Source organism: Mercenaria mercenaria, chromosome 4 (assembly GCF_021730395.1).
Source record: "Mercenaria mercenaria strain notata chromosome 4, MADL_Memer_1, whole genome shotgun sequence".
NCBI lineage: Eukaryota > Metazoa > Mollusca > Bivalvia > Venerida > Veneridae > Mercenaria > Mercenaria mercenaria.
The window spans coordinates 60,022,765-60,041,211 of NC_069364.1; the positions used below are offsets into that span (position 1 = coordinate 60,022,765).

An 18,447-nucleotide genomic window follows, 5' to 3' on the forward strand; every position below is an offset into this window, starting at 1 on the left:
GAATATTGAAGGTTTGTAATTATAAATGAAATATCTCTAAGATGATTTGGCTTAAAATCAAATGAAATAATTAATTAAAATTTGAAACACTGTGGTAAACTTATTGTCAAAAACAGACTCCTATATTCTTCGTACATATCAGTGGCTTCTTTGATAATTGTACTATCATAGTAATATATACATGTGATTGTCTATTAGTTCATCTGAGCAAAGGGGTCCTAGGGTGAGCTATTGTGATCACCCTTCATCATTATCCTCCGTCAACATTTTTCCTTGGAGAACTCGTCATGAAACTTACAAAGTAGGGTGAATGCTGTTTCAATTTTGAAAAATGTCATGATTGCTCTATGCACTGGAGTAATATCCCTAATATAGGTCATTACGGTTATAATTCATATTGTTAATACATTTGCCACTACATTTCATGAGCAATGTCTTCAAACGGTAGTGACTAGAACATTTAGCATACATTTAATAAGGTTGTGCTGGTTACACCATGGCTTTCGGCCTTTAGTCAAAATTGGCAGTACTTTACTTTGATCACACGATAGTGATCAAGATAATAATTCGCCCGGATTCTCTGCTTAGGTGAAGAATAGACTGTACAGTGTATATATACGTTTTGACATAAGTAATTTTAACAACGCACACGTTGTAGATGCGTTTTTCACTCTGCCATGTGCAGTTTTTAGCCCTCTCCAGTCGATGTCCACAGAGGCGTTGGAAAGTACATCGTCGAAGTCGAAGTCGAAGTAGCCACATGTCTGAAGCAGTCTATATGACTCTTGTTCAGATTAAAATCTGGATAAATTTTTAAACTTGGTGTTCTACAGTAAACCAACTGTGTCACTAGACAAAGTAACATTGTTTAGACTGCACAAAACAGCCATACCTTTTGCATTTTATACAATCTAAATCACGTGTGAAACTTTGTCAGAAGTCATTTGTTCAAATTATAGTAAAAACCTTGTTAACAATTCAGAAGTTATATGTTCCGAAACCTGTTCAATAATTTTGTTTAAATTAAATGTGAGTCCATTTTATAAATATGTTATCTAGCGTCAAAATCTGAATCACTAGAGCTATCATGTTTTAAAACTCAATACGACATAATTTCTACCTCGTACAACGAACTTGGTCATAATGTATCATTTTGTTCCAAACTGTGTTTTTTTTAATGAAACACTAAATAAGTAGGCCATATCATTGGAAAAAGAAAACCTTTAAGACCTCAGCAGTTCTCTCATATTTGTTGAAACGGTTCATTAATCAAACGTATTCTGTATCATTCAATGTAGAAGTCAGCTAAACAACTCAGAGCCTTCAATGCAGTTATCAACACTGTTGGGATATTAGAATTAAATTGGCCAATATTGTATTAAGCTTTTATTTGAAATGTAATCCGCGATCCCAAAAGACTAGAAAATATAACAACATTGAGAGCAATTATTATAGAAAGACGTTTTACATGCCGTTAGGATCTTAAAGACATTTAATGAATTCTATAAGAAGATCCTTTGAAACAAGCAAAATGATTGCAGACGCGGTTTGATTGAATCTCTTCATGAAGGATTATAATACGTGTTACCCCAGCACCAGATCAAGCGAAATTGTATGATAAGAAGACTGAATGTACACCATGATCCCAAACGACCTAGAAATATGATAAAACTGAGTTTAAGTTCAGTGAGACTTTTACAGCCACCACACAGAACTTGAAGACTGTTGTTGTGATAGTTAATAAAATCTATAAGAAGATCCTTTACAAGAATAGAATGTAGCTAAGCAAAATAATAGCGGATTCAAACATTTCAGCATGCAATGTGAATATCATTTGCGGTATACAAAATGTATAATATCAATTCTGTATATTTGAATCCAACATTAATTTAATCATATTGCTTTCGACACGTTCACGCTTGTGTCTTTCCCTAATGAGCCAAGCAAAGCGAAGTTTTGGCGCCGTGATTTACCTGGCAACCAATAAATTATGAAAACTGCAGCATTTTATGTCATTAGTAAAATCTGATATTCATCCATTTTATATTTACAGAGAATTACGAGTATCGAAGAAACGTACCACGGATTTATTGGATTTTTATTTCATTAAGGTAAGATCTAGTTTATAAGAAGTGCTGTGACTTACAGTTGGGTTTGGGGTATATTATAATATTTTGTTTGTTTTTGTTGGTTTTAATGTCGCACCGTTACAATAATAGGTCATGTCACGACTTTCCAGCTTTGATGGTGTAGGAAGATCCCAGGTGTCTCTTTGTGCATTATTTCATCACGAGCGGGCACCTGGGTGGCTTCCTAACACAAAGAATTTAACGCCCCGAGTGATGCTCCAACCCACATCGGTGAGGGGCAAGCTTAAGTGATTTGAAATGACCGACCTTAACCACTCGGTCACGGAGGCCCCAAAGATATCAAGACAATCATTTTTGTTACACTGCTTATTTATAATTTTGCGGAAATGGGCTAGGCTTAACAATGCAAAGGGGGCAAGATTCATGGAGTTACTGGCCGTTGCGTTTTTCTATTTTTAAGTTTCGTTTTTCATTTGTACCCAGCATGGAATGATACAAACGACGATCTAAAAAGTACAAAACTATGTAACAAAAAAGGATGGATTTATTTTGCTGCCTTGTCGCCATTTTCTCTGTTTGTTTGTGTGCCATCTTATGATTTTACTTTAGCAATTGTTTTAAAACTTACAATGTTGAGCATATATGATACACAAATGACAGTAAATGAACGGGAAAACTAAGAATAACGAACCAATAAGAAAAGTCACGTTCCAGGAACTCGGCATAATGCATGCATGAGATTGTTAAACAGGCCGGCGCCTTAATTTGCCTTTAAACGTTAAATATCTATAACAGTTATATAATAAGGAAATAATAAATGTTTCATAACTTTACAAAACATAAAGGTTTCATTCATATGTTACTTTGTTTGTTTACCTTCTTTATAGAAACCACCAGTTAGGTATTACTTTATGTACGTAATTATGTACACATATTAACATCACTATCAGCATCCAGCATCTTCACATTTACATTTTCGTCGCCATATTTCCACAATGCCGTAACTAGCTTTTTGATAGTATTGGAAATTACATTTAAAGATAAGAGTGTCAATGACTTAACACTACTTACAGCCTTGTTGGACTAAAATTTAGGCTGTTTATGTTAGTTCGACAAGGCCAAAAATTCACCATCATCCAGATGTAATAGACATACCTAATGACACATAAATCTCAATTTTTTTCAAAAAATGGACTTATGGCACTCTGGAATTAAGGCGTTTGTTGGCGATATATTTTGATTTGATATTTATTTAAATGGAGGTAAAGATTCAAGTATACGTAAACACCATATCTAAGCACTACGATTTTCTAACTGTCTTATGATCATAATCAAAAATACAAATGATAAAGGAACATAGTAAAGATTCAAGTATACGTAAACACTATATCTATGCACTACGATTTTCTAACTGTCTTATGATCATAATCAAAAATACAAATGATAAAGGAACATAGTAAAGATTCAAGTATACGTAAACACCATATCTAAGCACTACGATTTTCTAACTGTCATATGATCATAATCAAAAATACAAATGATAAAGGAACATAGTAAAGATTCAAGTATACGTAAACACCATATCTAAGCACTACGATTTTCTGACTGTCTTATGATCATAATCAAAAATACAAATGATAAAGGAACATAAAAAGGTCTACATATGAAATGATAAGTGTTACAGTTGTAAAATATATGCAAATCCTAGATAACATTTAAACCTCTCGAAGCCTATGGTTGGGCTTCGGTTATTGCCCGTTTCTTGTTTTTAGATCGTTTTACTGCAAACAGGTCGAGTCATTCGATATTATTACTTTGAGAAACCTACAACAACAACAACAACAACAACAACAACAATTGAACGTTCTAAAATATTTGTTACTTATACAACATTTAAACTCTAATACTTTGAGTCAAGGAGGTGTAATAGTGCATTTGGCTTTAAGACCGCTTAATTCAAACTAGACTTACAGCAAAACATTGTTGTGTATTTGCGCGCGCGCGTGTGTGTGTGTGTGTGTGTGTGTGTGTGTCGGAGGTGGGGGTGCATGATAGTATGTATTATATCGTATTATTATTATTATTATAATTATCGTATATAATAGTGTTATTATAATAGAACCTCGATCTGGGATGCTGTATTCGGCTCGAGTGTATTTTGCGAAATCGGATCTCACGAGGGGCGCACGCGAAATCCACGAGAGCCGAATACAAAATCCCAGATCTAGGTACTGTTATAATGACCCTTTTATTATATAAAGCCACCATTTGGTATGCTGTTTTGTTTTCAAACGAAATCTTCAAACGAAATCTTCAATGTTTGTCGATGTTAAAATAAAAGTGAGTGAAGTTTTGAAGTTTTTGTGTGCGCTATTTGTAGACCTGTGTCAGATCATGCATATTAAATGAAAATAGTTCGGCAACATACAATACAAAAGGTACAATACGGATTTATTTTCTGCCTGGTCAGATTTACTCGTGAAATACAAGCCGTATTTTTGACAGAATTTATATTTGTATATATTAAATGGGTATATCGTCAAATTCAAAGCAAAATATTTAAATCCTTTTGGTATCGATAACAAGCGTAGGCAATAAATTAATCGAATCCGTTTTTTCTTCAGTCGAATCTATTTCAAAACGTTGATTTTGTTGATCGTAGTAAAAGTAATGTTTTATGTATTTTACAGTTGTTTCGAATCATAATTTTGACTTTACACCATAGTATCTTAATTTGAATAGTTTAATGGTGTGTATAATAATACGCCCGCATTGCATTATCCTGGCTGAACTTGAGATAAGTAAATGAAATCTATTTGAAGACCCATATTTATTTTGTATGTGTTCACTTTGATTTCTCTTCACACAAATAAGCTTTACATAACTTGTTCAAATGTACAGCCTAATTTGACACGAAGAATTACAGGGTCTAGGATTTTCGTTGGAATCTTTACAGGAACGCTTTTAACATTATATATTCCGGAAGTTTAACCTAGCCGTCCTAACAGGCAATAATTTGTTCCAGCTATTTCCTACCAGACACCGTTATTCTAGATATCTACTGTTTCCTCGAGCAGGTGTATCTAAGTGGAAAATACCTAGAGAAATCTTACATGCAATCATGCAATCAGGTTCAATGCATGTGGTCTGTGATTGGAGCCTATCACTCTACTGCAATCATATTTACACTGAATGTTAATTATATCGTAGTGGTTGCTACATGTAGATTGCTCGATATTCATATACACGTGTTTGAATTTTTCCTGCTTTTCTGTTTGTTTGCTTTGTCAGTGCGTGCGTGTGTGTGTCTTGTACACGTCCGTGTTTGCGGTTTGCGGTGTAGGGAGACTGCATTTTTAGTTCCTACCCCTTTCTCTATCCCTTACCCATTTTTGTATCTTGCATGTAGTTAAGTTGAACTTGTTGTTGGATTTTAAGCAAAATCTTCTACTACAGTTTCTTTTTGCTGCGGGCCTACTTTGCAATGCAAGACCTTTTGGCTATATAAAAAGACTCGTCGATCTGGCAGGACATGTATACTTGCAATTGTTATGCATGTTTGAGGAATTTTAAAGAAAAAAATCATACTTTTCTTTTATTTCCTTTCACTAATTCATATAAGTGAAAACTGGATATAAATATTGCATACAGTTCTTAGTTTCTATATTCTTGATTTCACTAATGTATTCAGTAAGAAATTTCGGGGTAAAGTTAAGAAATTTCAGAATAAAATAAAAGGCAAATAAGTCAATATTTCGAGGATTAACCAGCACACCAATTGATGTAGCGCAATAATTCTGTCATTTAATTGGATGAAAGTAGATTTAAAACTGCTCATATTATGCTATCAAATTTGATCATGATATTTAGAATGCATATATACGCACTTAAGAAATAATATATCCCACGTTAAATGAAATCACTGTTTGAAGATCAGATAAGATTGAATTATAAAACATATGCGCACTATTATTTAGTTTTGAAGTGAATTTAACGAGCAGAAGAATAGTGTTCCATAAGATGAAAGCTATCAATATCTGCCTTGAAACTTAAATGTATCTAAGACAAAAGAAAACTTCTAGGATATAAAGTTGCTTATATTTTTTGAAAGCAGTGATTAAATTTTATCAATACTCTTTCAAAATTTCAATTTTCGCAAGATGAATCAAACTTTTCTAGTAAGTATGTGGTTTTGCATTATGATATACAATGAGACTCGAATGATTACACAAAGGGGGGGGGGGTCCCAGTTAGGTGTCTGCGCAAAATGTTTTTTGATTTTATTTATACTTTGTGGTAATATACCTACATGTATTAAGTTTCATTAACAAGTGTTACTGTTACCAGTTTTGACTTACTTTTATAGGTATTCACATTTAAAGTGGGTGGGGTAATCTGACATGTGACCAACAAGGAACACAATTTCTGTTATTTTTTAAAAAATGGTTCTAACTTTTACCTGAAACTTTCATGATAAATAACTATGCAATGGACATTCACACAACATGTTTCATTTTAAATTGTACTGAATACTTTTTTCAGCACAGAGCCACAAAATGGTCTAATCAAATTTACTGATTTTCAATGGACGAATTTCACTCAAAAGCTAAAACATTTTTTATTAGTTGAGATATTAAGGTGTTATTTTCAGCAGATATTGTAAACTAAATAAACATAAAAAATGACAGTATATCAGTTTACTCTGATTAATATTGGAAGAGTGGTACACTCTCAAACTGGGTAAAAGTGGGTGGGGTAAATAAATAATCGAAGCAACACTACAGAAATTGTGCAGTTGTTGCGAAATGGCCTCAGATTGTCCATTACTATCATAATTGTGCCCCCATGAGTGGTGGGGCATATAGATTTGTTCTTGTCCGTGCGTCCGTCCGTCCATCCGTCCGTGCGTCCGTCCGAAGTTCGTGACGCGCCTAGCTCAAAAAGTATTTGATATAAAATGATGAAACCTTGCAAGAGTCTTTATCATGATATGGACTTGCGCACCTTCTATTTTTCGTCTGGGTCCGCCCCCTAATTTTAGAGTTACTGCCCCTGAAATAGTAAAAAATGAACATTTTCACCTTGTGCCACGCATAGCTCAAAAAGTATTTGATATAAATTGTTGAAATCTTGCATGAGTCTTTATAATGATATGAACTTGCACACCTTTTATTTTTCGTCTGTCTCCGCCCCTATTTCTACAGTTATGGACCCTGAAATAGTAAAAAATGCACATTTTCACCTTGTGACACGCCTAGCTCAAAAAGTACTTGATATAGCTTCATGAAACCTTGCTTTAGTCTTAATCATGATATGAATTTGCGCATCTCCTATTTTTAAATCTGGGTCCGCGCCCTATTTCTAGAGTTATGGCCCCTGAAATAGTCAAAAATGCACATTTTCACCTTGTGACACGCCTAGCTCAAAAAGTATTTGATATAAATTGATGAGTGTTTATCATGATATGAACTTGCGCACCTACTATTTTTTATCTGGGTCTGCCCCCTATTTCCAGAGTTATGGCCCCTGAAATAGTAAAAAAATGCACATTTTTACCTAATTATGTGACTTACTTAGAAGTATTCTCGGTGCCTTACTCAGAAGTATTTAAATATAAATTCATGAAACCTTGCTTGAGTCTTTATCATAATGTGACCTTTGCACACATGGCATTCTTCTTGAGAATTTTAGCATTCATTACAGAGTTATGGCCCTTGAAATAGCCAAAATAGTGGATTTTTTGTTTGTGATGCTCATAGCTCAAAAAGTATATGGTATAGAATAATGAATCCTTTTCATATTTTTTTGAGGCTGCAAACATTTGAATTATTTCCCCTTATTTGTGACAAATGTACCAGTCGGCGGAGGGGGAGGGTGGGGGGGGGGGGGGGGGGGGTGGCACACCACACCATGTGTCCTACATTCTAGTTTTATTAAATCAAACTTGGTTGATAAATTTTAACAAAACATCTGTCTCTTTAATAAGACTTTATACATGTGTCCATTGGAAAAATCAATGCAGAAAATTTTAATGCTAATTTGAACAATAGCTTTCCCTCAAATATACTTCTCAGTGCAAAACCTTTTGTTAAATACTTGAGCTTTCTGGTTAATTTGGTTTGTCTACATGTCATGTTCAAGGTCCATGATTTTTCCATGGCACACATGAATATAAAGTGGGATTTTTTTTGGTTAAAATTTTCAATCAATGCTGTACTTAATAAAATTAAATTAAGTAATGGACAATCTGAGGCCATTTTTAACATTAGCACAATTTTTGTAGTGTTGCTTCGAATATGTTATTTAAACCCACCCACTTTTTTCCAGTTTGAGAGTGTACCACTCTTCCAATATTAATCAGAGTGTACTGATATAACTTCATTTTAATGTTTAATTAGTTTACAATATCTGCTGAAAATAACACTTTAATTTTCTCAACTAATGAAAATGTTTTTAGCTTTTTGGTAAAGTTCGTCATTGAAAATCAGTAAATTTTGATTAGACCACTTTGTGGCTCTGTGATGAAAAAAGTATTCAGTACAATTTAAAATGAACATGTTGTTTTGAATGGCCATGCATAGTTATTTTTATCATGAAAGTTTCAGGTAAAAAGTTAGAAACCATTTTTTTAAAAAATAACAGAAATTATGTTCCTTGTTGGTCACATGACAGATTCCCAAACCACATTTAAATGTGAATATCTATAAAAGTAATCAAACTGGTAACAGTAAACATTGTTAATGATACTTAATACATGTAGGTAATTATACCACAAGGTGTAAATAAAATCAAAAAACAATTTTTGCGCAGGACACCTAACTGGGACCCCCCCCCCCCTTTCAGTCGTTGTCCAAAGATATGCTTTCGTTTTCCTTTAGTTTTACTTACTACATTACTGTTTAGTTCGGCATGTAACGAAAAGAAGCATGTTTGAAATTGTTTACTTATGTATAAAACAAGTATTGTTACTACAAGTACTTATTGGACTTATAGTAAAAACGATCTTAGTTGTACATCATGTAAGTCAATGAAGAAGGTCATATGACTTTATGAATTTGGTGTTTAAAGCGTTCGATATACTGACAAGGGACATTTTCCCTTAACACTTAAAAAATGATAATAAACCATATTATGGTAAATAAGTTGAGTTGAATAAATCCATGTTCATGTTTTCTTTGTGCTTTCTTTATTTATCCCCCCGCCAAAGGCGAAGGGGATATTAAAAATGCCCTCCGTCCGTGCGTGCATGCGTGCGTCCGTCCGTCCGCAACGATCTTTGTCCGGAGCATAACTTCAAAAGTACTGGAGGGATTTTCTTCAAACTTCATACACTGATAGAACACATTGGGAGGAAGTGAAGTGTGCAAGAACAATAACTCTACCTTGCCTAATTTTTTAGTTATTCCCCTTTATCATATTTTCTTGAAAAACATTGTCCGGAGCATAACTCCAAAAGTACTGGAGGGATTTTCTTCAAACTTCATACACTGATAGAACACATTGGGAGGAAGTGCAGTGTGCAAGAACAATAACTCTACCTTGCCTAATATTTGAGTTCTTCTCCTTTATCATATTTTCTTGAAAAAATTTGTCCGGAGCATAACTCCAAAAGTACAGGAGGAATTTTCTTCAAACTTCATACATTGATAGAACACATTGGGAGGAAGCGCAGTGTGCAAGAACAATAACTCTACCTTACCTAATTTTTGAGTTATTCCCTTTTATCATATTTTTTAAAAACATTTGTCCGGAGCATAACTCCAAAAGTACTGGAGGGATTTTCTTCAAACTTCATACATTGATAGAACACATTGGGAGGAACTGTAGTGTGCAAGAACAATAACTCTACATGTACCTTGCCTATTTTTTGAGTTCTTCCCCTTTATCATATTTTCTTAAAACAATTTGTCCGGAGCATATCTTCTTCATGCATGGAGAGATTTTGATATGTCTTGTCACAAATGTTTACTACCACGAGGCGGAATGTCATGCGCAAGAACCAGGTCCCTAGATCTAAGGTCAAGGTCACACTTAGAGGTCAAAGGATACAAGAATGAAAACATTGTCCGGAGCATTTCTTCTTCATGCATAGAGGGATTTTGATATAACTTGGCACAAATGTTTACCACCACGAGACGGAGTGTCATGCGCAAGATCCAGGTCACTAGGTCTAAGGTCAAGGTCACACTTAGAGGCCAAAGGTCAGATACAAGAATGACTTTGTCCGAAGCATTTCTTCTTCATGCATGGAGGGATTTTGATGTAACTTGCCACAATTAATTATACACCATCATGAGACAAAGTGTCTTGCAGAGTACCCTTCTTTAGAATTATTTCCCTTTGTTGTTACTATAAATAGCTTTTATTGTAACTTTTTCTTTACTAGTCGTAGGGATCAAGACCACTTTTCTGTAGTACAACATGCATGCTATTTCCAATTTTGAGGTGTATTTTGACCAATTTCTACCTGATAAATATTTTTGTTGTGGTCTTGCATTTTTTGTTTTTTTTTTTGTTTTTTAAGATTAACTTTAAAACCCCTGATGCGGACCACAACTAAACGGTTCTTCAAAGCTTTCCCCAAAATCAATACTTTCAGACACTAACTTGCCAGGAACTTTAGACTTCAATTATAATATGCCCGGCGGGGGGATTAGCCATGTGTAACATGGCTCTTGTTTATAAATGAAAACAAAATGAATATCTTTTAGTTATAATTTTACATAACTTCTAACATTTTTACGTTTATATCTTGTTAACTTTTCTCTTGTGGTGGTAAATCTTTCAAATTTTATGTTATTTTATTCTACAGACTATATATGTGTCATCTGAATGATAAAAATCTCAGACATTTTAAGCACTTTATACAACAATATTAATGACATCCCCTTACAACGCAGATTCAACTGCCACATAACGTTTTTAACTTGATGGTTCCATTAAAACAGAAATAGTCTCTGATCATAATCATGATGGATCAACCTGCTGTACATTGAATTAACTATTTTAAACTTATTTTCTTCTTTATAGACACTTATCTGTTCTATCCGCCTCTTTTCTAATCTGTTTGACTTTCGAATTCATCCGATACTGACAGTATACATTATTGAGATTGTACAACGTCTCATATTTTTTGACTTTTAACTCCAATAAGATAAATACATTAATCTATTACAGCCATGCTCTAAATCCGCATCTCTGAATGTATCTTCAAGATTGAATTGGATTATGCTTATCAATTTTATATCTTGGCATTTAATTTCACAGTTTAATATTTTATTACTAAAATATGATTTCTTTTTTGACTGCTAACATAAAAGAAATCACTTTAAAATATGTCTTCATTTTTCTGTTAGTACTTACCCGAAAGGGGTTTTTGATTCTTCAAAGACAAAAATACTTTTGAAAATATAAAATATCAAGTCTTTTCAATGTAAAATATAAAATATATTTCTTTCCCAGTTTCGAAGCAAGATTTACAGCTGATAATTATATATATATATAACTAATTTATGGGATTTTTTATAGCTATGATGGCTGCTTTGCTATTTTTTTTTGACAGATATTGAATTTTTATTCAGAATCACCCATTACTCTTTTTTGGTTAATGAGTATAACTACATATTATATTTATGGAATGTAAAATACATAACGTACTCTGAATAATTACATTATATATGTTCACATTAAACCCGCCCGCTTAGCTCAATAGGGACAGCGCCGATCTACGGGTCGCGGGGCTGTGTGTTCGATCATCGGGCGGGTCGTATGTTCTCCGTGACGATTTGATGAAAGACATTGTGTTTGAAACCATTTGTCCTCCACATCTGGTTCATGTGGGGAAGTTGGCAGTTACTTGTGGAGAACAGGTTTGTACCGGTACAGAATTCAGAAACACTGGTTAGGTTAACTTCCCGCCGTCAGATAAATGAAATACTGTAGAAAAGCGGCGTTAAACCCAAAACAAAACAAACAAACATGTAAGTGTTTAGAAAATTAGTTTCAGCCATTCTGATAAGAAAAGAATGCATATATACAATGATAATGTACGCGTTACAATACCCTATAGGTAAGGCCTAAAAAAATTCTTTGTTTCCAGTAACATGCTCAAAAAAAATTACGGTAGGTAGGTCGGAATTGTTTTTTTTTAAGTGAGACTTTTCTGAAATTATTTTTATGTCAAAAATGAATACAAATAAGGGGTTATGCCTTTAGAGCATTAGTAAGTTGATTTCTAACATCACTGGCCATGTTTAAAGCATAAAAAGTGAAGTTTTACAACTTTTTGTTAAAAAGTAAAAATTTAGGGTAGGTCGGGATACCGGAAACAAACAATTTTTTTTACGCCTAAGGGGAAAAACACCCCATTTAGCATACGCAATAAAAGACTTATTTCAAAACTCGAAAACCTTGTTTCAGGTTGGACGAATGAGTGAAAAGCTATAGCTAGCTTATATAGGACTTGGTCAGTCGGGGTCGACAACAGTTGTTTCTGCAAATAGAAAAGTTTTGCCGTTCATGTTTTGTATTATGGTTAGCGGGTTTTCTCATACAATCAATTTCAAATAAACTTTGCAAGTAATACGCTTTCAGACACACATTATACTTTTTCTTTTAGACAGCATTTTTATATTTCAGCAATATTGTTTGCGGCTTTATAAAACATTGTCTGGAACATTAGATTTTGTGAGAATTAGTATTTGTATTACTCACAATAAAATTATCTAAACATCTAAAACCATAATATAATGTAGCTACATCTGTTTAGGTATCGGTCTATATCATTTTGTTACATTTGTGGATATTGCTATGATTCCCAGTTTTGTAGTTTTGACAAACAGAAGAGTTTAAGAAAAAACGGTTTACAATAATACTGAAAACTAAAGTAAAGCAACAAGGAATCAACACTTTGGGAGAAAAATGTTTGGTTTCATTGTCATTTTTCATTTCTTCCATTATCGTTTTGCATAACATTTGCATGCCTTTAAACAATTTGAAAGGAGTTCATACTTGGACTCTCGGAATTTTAGGGTATCATCCGAAAATGTGTAAAAGGACCTCTTTTACCCCTTATGCAGAGACGTTATTCTACAAATACTTATACCATTGTGTGCCATTGTGACAGTGATCGTTAAAATATTAGAATGGTCTTAAGAAGCCAAATGTTGCTATTATGACAACGAATGTCTAATACAATAAATATTAGTATTTGAAAAGTTGTTTAGAGGGTAAGAAAGTAAATACCTTGCAATTACCTCACGCATACTTTGAATCATGAACACACTAGATACGTGACCTTTGTAATAAGGAACTGATTTATGTAATTAACAACATACGCCTCTATGCATTACTTGATTACACATAAAGGTTTTCTTGACAAAGGCATGTTTCGTCTGATTTAAAGGCCATAAAACGTCATAAGAAATTAACAGAATAGGTGGTTATGAAATGAACATTAGCAAAGAAGCCAGCCGTGCTATTTTTATTACCCGTTGGACATTAATGTACCTAAGATAACGAAGCAAGTCTCAATATTTCTAAGCTTATTCTGTCAGCATTTTCTCTTTGAGTAGTATCTCTGCTCTCATTCTATCTTATTCTTTACTCACTAAGTTATGTTTATTTTACAGATGATAACGTTGTTTATCTTAATCCCTGGAAATCTTTTAAATCTGTGTTTATATGTTTTCAGTTAGCATCCTCATCGGTTCCCTGAAAAAGCTCAACCAAGCTTAAGCATATTGATTTAGGAACAGTGAGCACGAACAAATTTCATACTTTACTTTATGAATTAAATGTATCGTAGGTATGTTTACACCTGTGAGCAGTTGTTTTAATTTCTTAGACTGACTTCTTTCTGTAAGTAAATATGACAACATGGTATCTGAGTTTAACATACCTTCTATAAAAAAACCAAATCTTCTTAAAATACACTTTTGCCTAACACATATAACTAAAATAGATTGCCATTCATAAATGAATTCTCCTGCGCATATCCAGTCACAGTTACTTTAAATATAAACCGTCTTACTCCTTCGTTCTTTTCTCTTGCCCGTTGTCAATAGAACCATCTTTTCTTTTACTCATTTGCGTTCTATCGAAGTCTGCTTTGCTCCTGTCGCATGCTAGATAAAAATGGCGGCGTAAGAAGTTTATTCCTCGAAAACTGACATTGACAGAAGCGAAAAAGAGTAAATTCTGATGGTTTTATTTAATTAAGCTTAAGCAACTGGCTATAGCTCTAAATCAACTACCAAGTTTCAACCTCGCGTCGTTTGAGTTTTCCTTCTATTTCTATGTGACCGCATCACACAAATATTCTGGACGTGTAAAAAATAGTCCGAAATTCATTTGTTATAATCTTGGTATTGCGTGAGTGTGTGAGCAACTGAGGTCTACTGTTTTAAACAACAAAACAAGCAGCAACGGATTCTAGAATAAATATGAACTTTATATTCACATTCGAAATATTCGGAATCACTCCGCTCTAGGGTTAGGGTTAGGGTTTATGGTTAGGGTGTAGGGTTTAGGGTTGAAATTGGCCCCACCCTGGGGCAAACTTAGTTTTACTTAGAGTTGTAAAGGGAAAACCTTTAAAATCTTCTTGTCTTGAACCACAATGCACAGAGCTTAGGTATTTGGCATTTACCATTGTCTAGTAGATCTCTACCAACATTGTTCAAATCATAACCGGTCTATGCACAATGAAATGTTGATTCTTCAGGTGTAATCGGTGGAAATATCACTCAATAAACAATGGCTTCAGTCCTTTCAAGGCTTTGATTTCTATTGTACATTTGTAGCGGTATAGTTCTTTTTTGTGTGAATATAAGTCTTCTTCTTCTTGGCGTTCTAAGTCTCTCTAGAAAATGTCGAAACAAAGTTATTAATTAGACTATTTCATATGAAGTAAAGAATAGCCAAATTAAATAGAGTTCAATCGAAAATTAACAGTTTTGTTTTTTTAACTTAGTTGATTTTGTAAGTTAACGTATGGTAGACTGGAAATCTTTACATTAGGTGTCCATATTGCATTTTTACTCACAAGTAAAACTTTCTCATTCTTCGTTTGTTTTGTACACCAAACTATGCTTACTATATGCGTGCATGAAAAGTTTCTAGTCAATCGTAGCGCATTTATAAGTATCGTTGTTTTCGTTGTGAAATTTTTGTCACTGCAGAATGACAAAAACGTACCTGCTTTAAAAGTTATATGAGGAACATGGCAGAAGATATGCGATGTAGTACTTGTCAATAAATACTGAAAAATATGCAAGATCAGGAGCAAAATGGTATGCTAGGTTTGAGAACATCAAAGTCTTCAGTGCCCGAAAGCTTGGGAATCATGTTCCTTTATAAACAAATAATATCATTATTACTATATTTTCAGATGGTTTATGGCATTGTTCGCATTGCGGAAATATAAAGCAACGGGATACTAAAGGTATGGGATAGATACGCGAAATATCTTGCATGTCTTTGATATCAGGAAATATTTTTAATCCATGCAATTTTCATTCAAGTGTTTATTGATGATAACGATTATTGAAGAATAACTGGAGATATATATAGATAAATAAATAGAAAAAGAATAAATGTGACAGACAAACATATCAACCTAGTCGCAATTTCGTTTGCAGTTGGGATTTTGTGCAATGTTATATTTTGAATTTTATTCTGAAACTGAATTGTCTGGAAAGGCAAAATCTTGTTATAAGCATTGGTTTCAAACACATACCGCAGATTTCAGTTACTTTTGATGCGAACGGTTATAAAATTACTTAAATAGATGCAAAACATATAACCAAGAGTTTTTTTTTTGTCAAATATTAGCTTTTTTTCAAAAACACAATTTGAATACTTTATATGAATTAAACATCAAAGATGGTTCATGTAGTAGAAAAAGTCTGAAGTTTAAAGATAGCTTTAATGACGCAAAGTTTAAGTCTTAATTTGTATTTTATTTGTCTGAAACGCTGACGTGTCAAAAAGTAAAATAATATTGTTTCAAAAACATTAAGATTTTACAGGGTATTTTATGCTGATTAAGATGTCATTCAACAAATGAGTGAACAAATGAAATTTTTAAATCTATCTGATGTCCAGTATAATCCCCATTAAATTGGATTTTATTACTACTGAACGAATTTGAAACTTCATTAATAAATTAAACGTTTTCTGTTACTACCATTCCAGATTTAAGATTGATGTTTAATGTCAACACTTTCATAAAGTATTAAAACAATATAATTGGCGAAAATTACTGTTACACGATAAGACAAGATAAAATGATATAAGAAATTATTTATCATAGCTTCACTTGTATACGTGATTATAATAATTTATACATTGAACATGTAATTAAAAGCACCCGGCCAAGCGGACCTATAGGCCACCTTAGACATTAAATTTAATTGGAATCAAGAAAACAATATATAAATATAGATATGACAGACATACATATTATGTACATATATAAGTATGTACAAATGGGATAAAAATCAATAAGTGAATATGTAAACCAATCAAAAGTCCTTATCTATACTGCTGTATAGTGAGATATTTTTGTTAAATGTATAATTAGAAACTGAACTGAAATAAGCTTTCTGAGTTACAAGCGTTACGTCTGTTGCAAACAGAGTACATGTTCGATTCTTAAACAAACGGCACTAAATAGATATATCACCTTAACAGGACAATTGTCTCTCCTATTTTCTTCTATTCAAAATGTAAAGGAGAATATATATGTTGGAAGCACTTATTTCACAAAATGATGAATCACCAGTTTAGTTTCGGATTATGTATTCAAAATGGTTGAAATTTATATCCTGTTTCAGAGCTACCAAAGATACTGATCTTCTTACGGGGTTTGTCTAACTCGGTTTCATTATTTCTTTTACATCGCGTTTTGTAATGTAATTCATGTGATATTTATGAGAGTACGGTACGTGTCCGTTCCTTTGCCTGACTTTTAACTATTATAAAGAAAACGATTTCTTTTATAATAACAGATACGTTCTAAAGTAAAGTCTTTGACCACATATTAATGCAATTTAAAGAAGTTGTGCCTTATTATTTATTTTATTAAGTAATAATAATACTCAAAGTTAATAAAACCATTTTCAGAATGTTTGCGTGCTATCGAGGTTTCATCATTTGAGCGATTAAACAATGTCAACTTAATTTTTAACTCGTTGTTAAAGAAAACAAATACTTCTTAATAAATGACGTACAGCATGAGCTTAGTTTGAAAGAAAGCCAATCGTCATCCTATTTGAAACGTTTTATTAAATTATGTAAGACTGTGCTTACAAGTTAACGTGAAGGTTTAAAGCTATAGATTGTAGCATGTTCTTTTTGTGCTAATTTTGTTTAACATGGTGTCTTGTAAAAAAGCATAAAGAGACCATAACACGAATAACGTGTATCATAAACTAACCCTAGTTAGAATACACGAACTGTAATTTAAAACAAATTCCTCTTTTTATAATCTAATTAAACTTAAACATGTAATGTAACTCTATAAAAAGGTGCACTAAAGAGTTTACTAAATTGGTCTCATTTGGTACTTACAGCTCTCTCAAAATTGTAAGTAGGAAGTCAAGGGCTCAATTATAAAAGCATTAAGCCAATACGTTTCTGTCAGCTATATAATGCTTCCACATGATTAATGTCCTTCTTTTGCATGATAAATGTTTCTTCCTGTTGACATATACTTCTTAAAGCTACAAAACAAATAACTGTGTCTAGAAATTTCATTCGAAAATTTATAGATACATAATAACCCTTTGATATTTCCAAAGACTAACCATAAGTCTCATGCAGGCAATGATTACTGACACGCTCTCGTTATTCCAGTAATGTACTGCTTACATGAGCAGGTTAGTCTGGCTACCGACTAGATAATCTTCTTTTTTTTTAGAAAAAAAATTCTGTAAATAATTCTGACTTCATCAGTCCTGGCTCTGATTATCTAATGTTTTGAGAAGAAAAGGGACATAATCATACAAAATTCGAATAGTCTCAAGAGTTCTCTCCTATGAACAAAACGTAAGGTCTGAACACAGACTATGAGCAGGTGTTTTTAGGCAGAAAATGTCTCGAGGCATTTGTTCTTGAGAAGATCTTTTCATTTCTGTATTTTTTCTTTGTGTTCACTGGACGCAAAGGCAGAATCACCAGCTGGCTAAAGGTTAAATACGCTACTGTAAGAAGACAAAATAATGAGCGCACCATGAGAAAACCAGCATAGTGCAGTTGCGACCAGCATGGATCCAGACCAGCCCGAGCATACGCGCAGTCTGGTCTGGATCCATGCTGTTCGCTTTCAAAGCCTACTGCAATTAGGGAAACCGTT

At 33.3% G+C, this 18,447-nt stretch overlaps 1 protein-coding gene across 14 annotated transcripts in view; it reads left to right on the forward strand.

The window, feature by feature from the left end:
• LOC123551877 (suppressor of lurcher protein 1-like) overlaps positions 1-18,447 on the forward strand; it is a 377,473-nt gene that overhangs the window by 122,462 nt on the left and 236,564 nt on the right. For all 14 annotated transcript variants that reach the window (XM_053541411.1, XM_053541412.1, XM_045341120.2 and 11 more), the window contains 2 exons: positions 2,054-2,111; positions 15,481-15,534. The gene's annotated coding sequence lies outside the window, so the exon portion shown is untranslated. The remainder of the gene's footprint in view (positions 1-2,053; positions 2,112-15,480; positions 15,535-18,447) is intronic.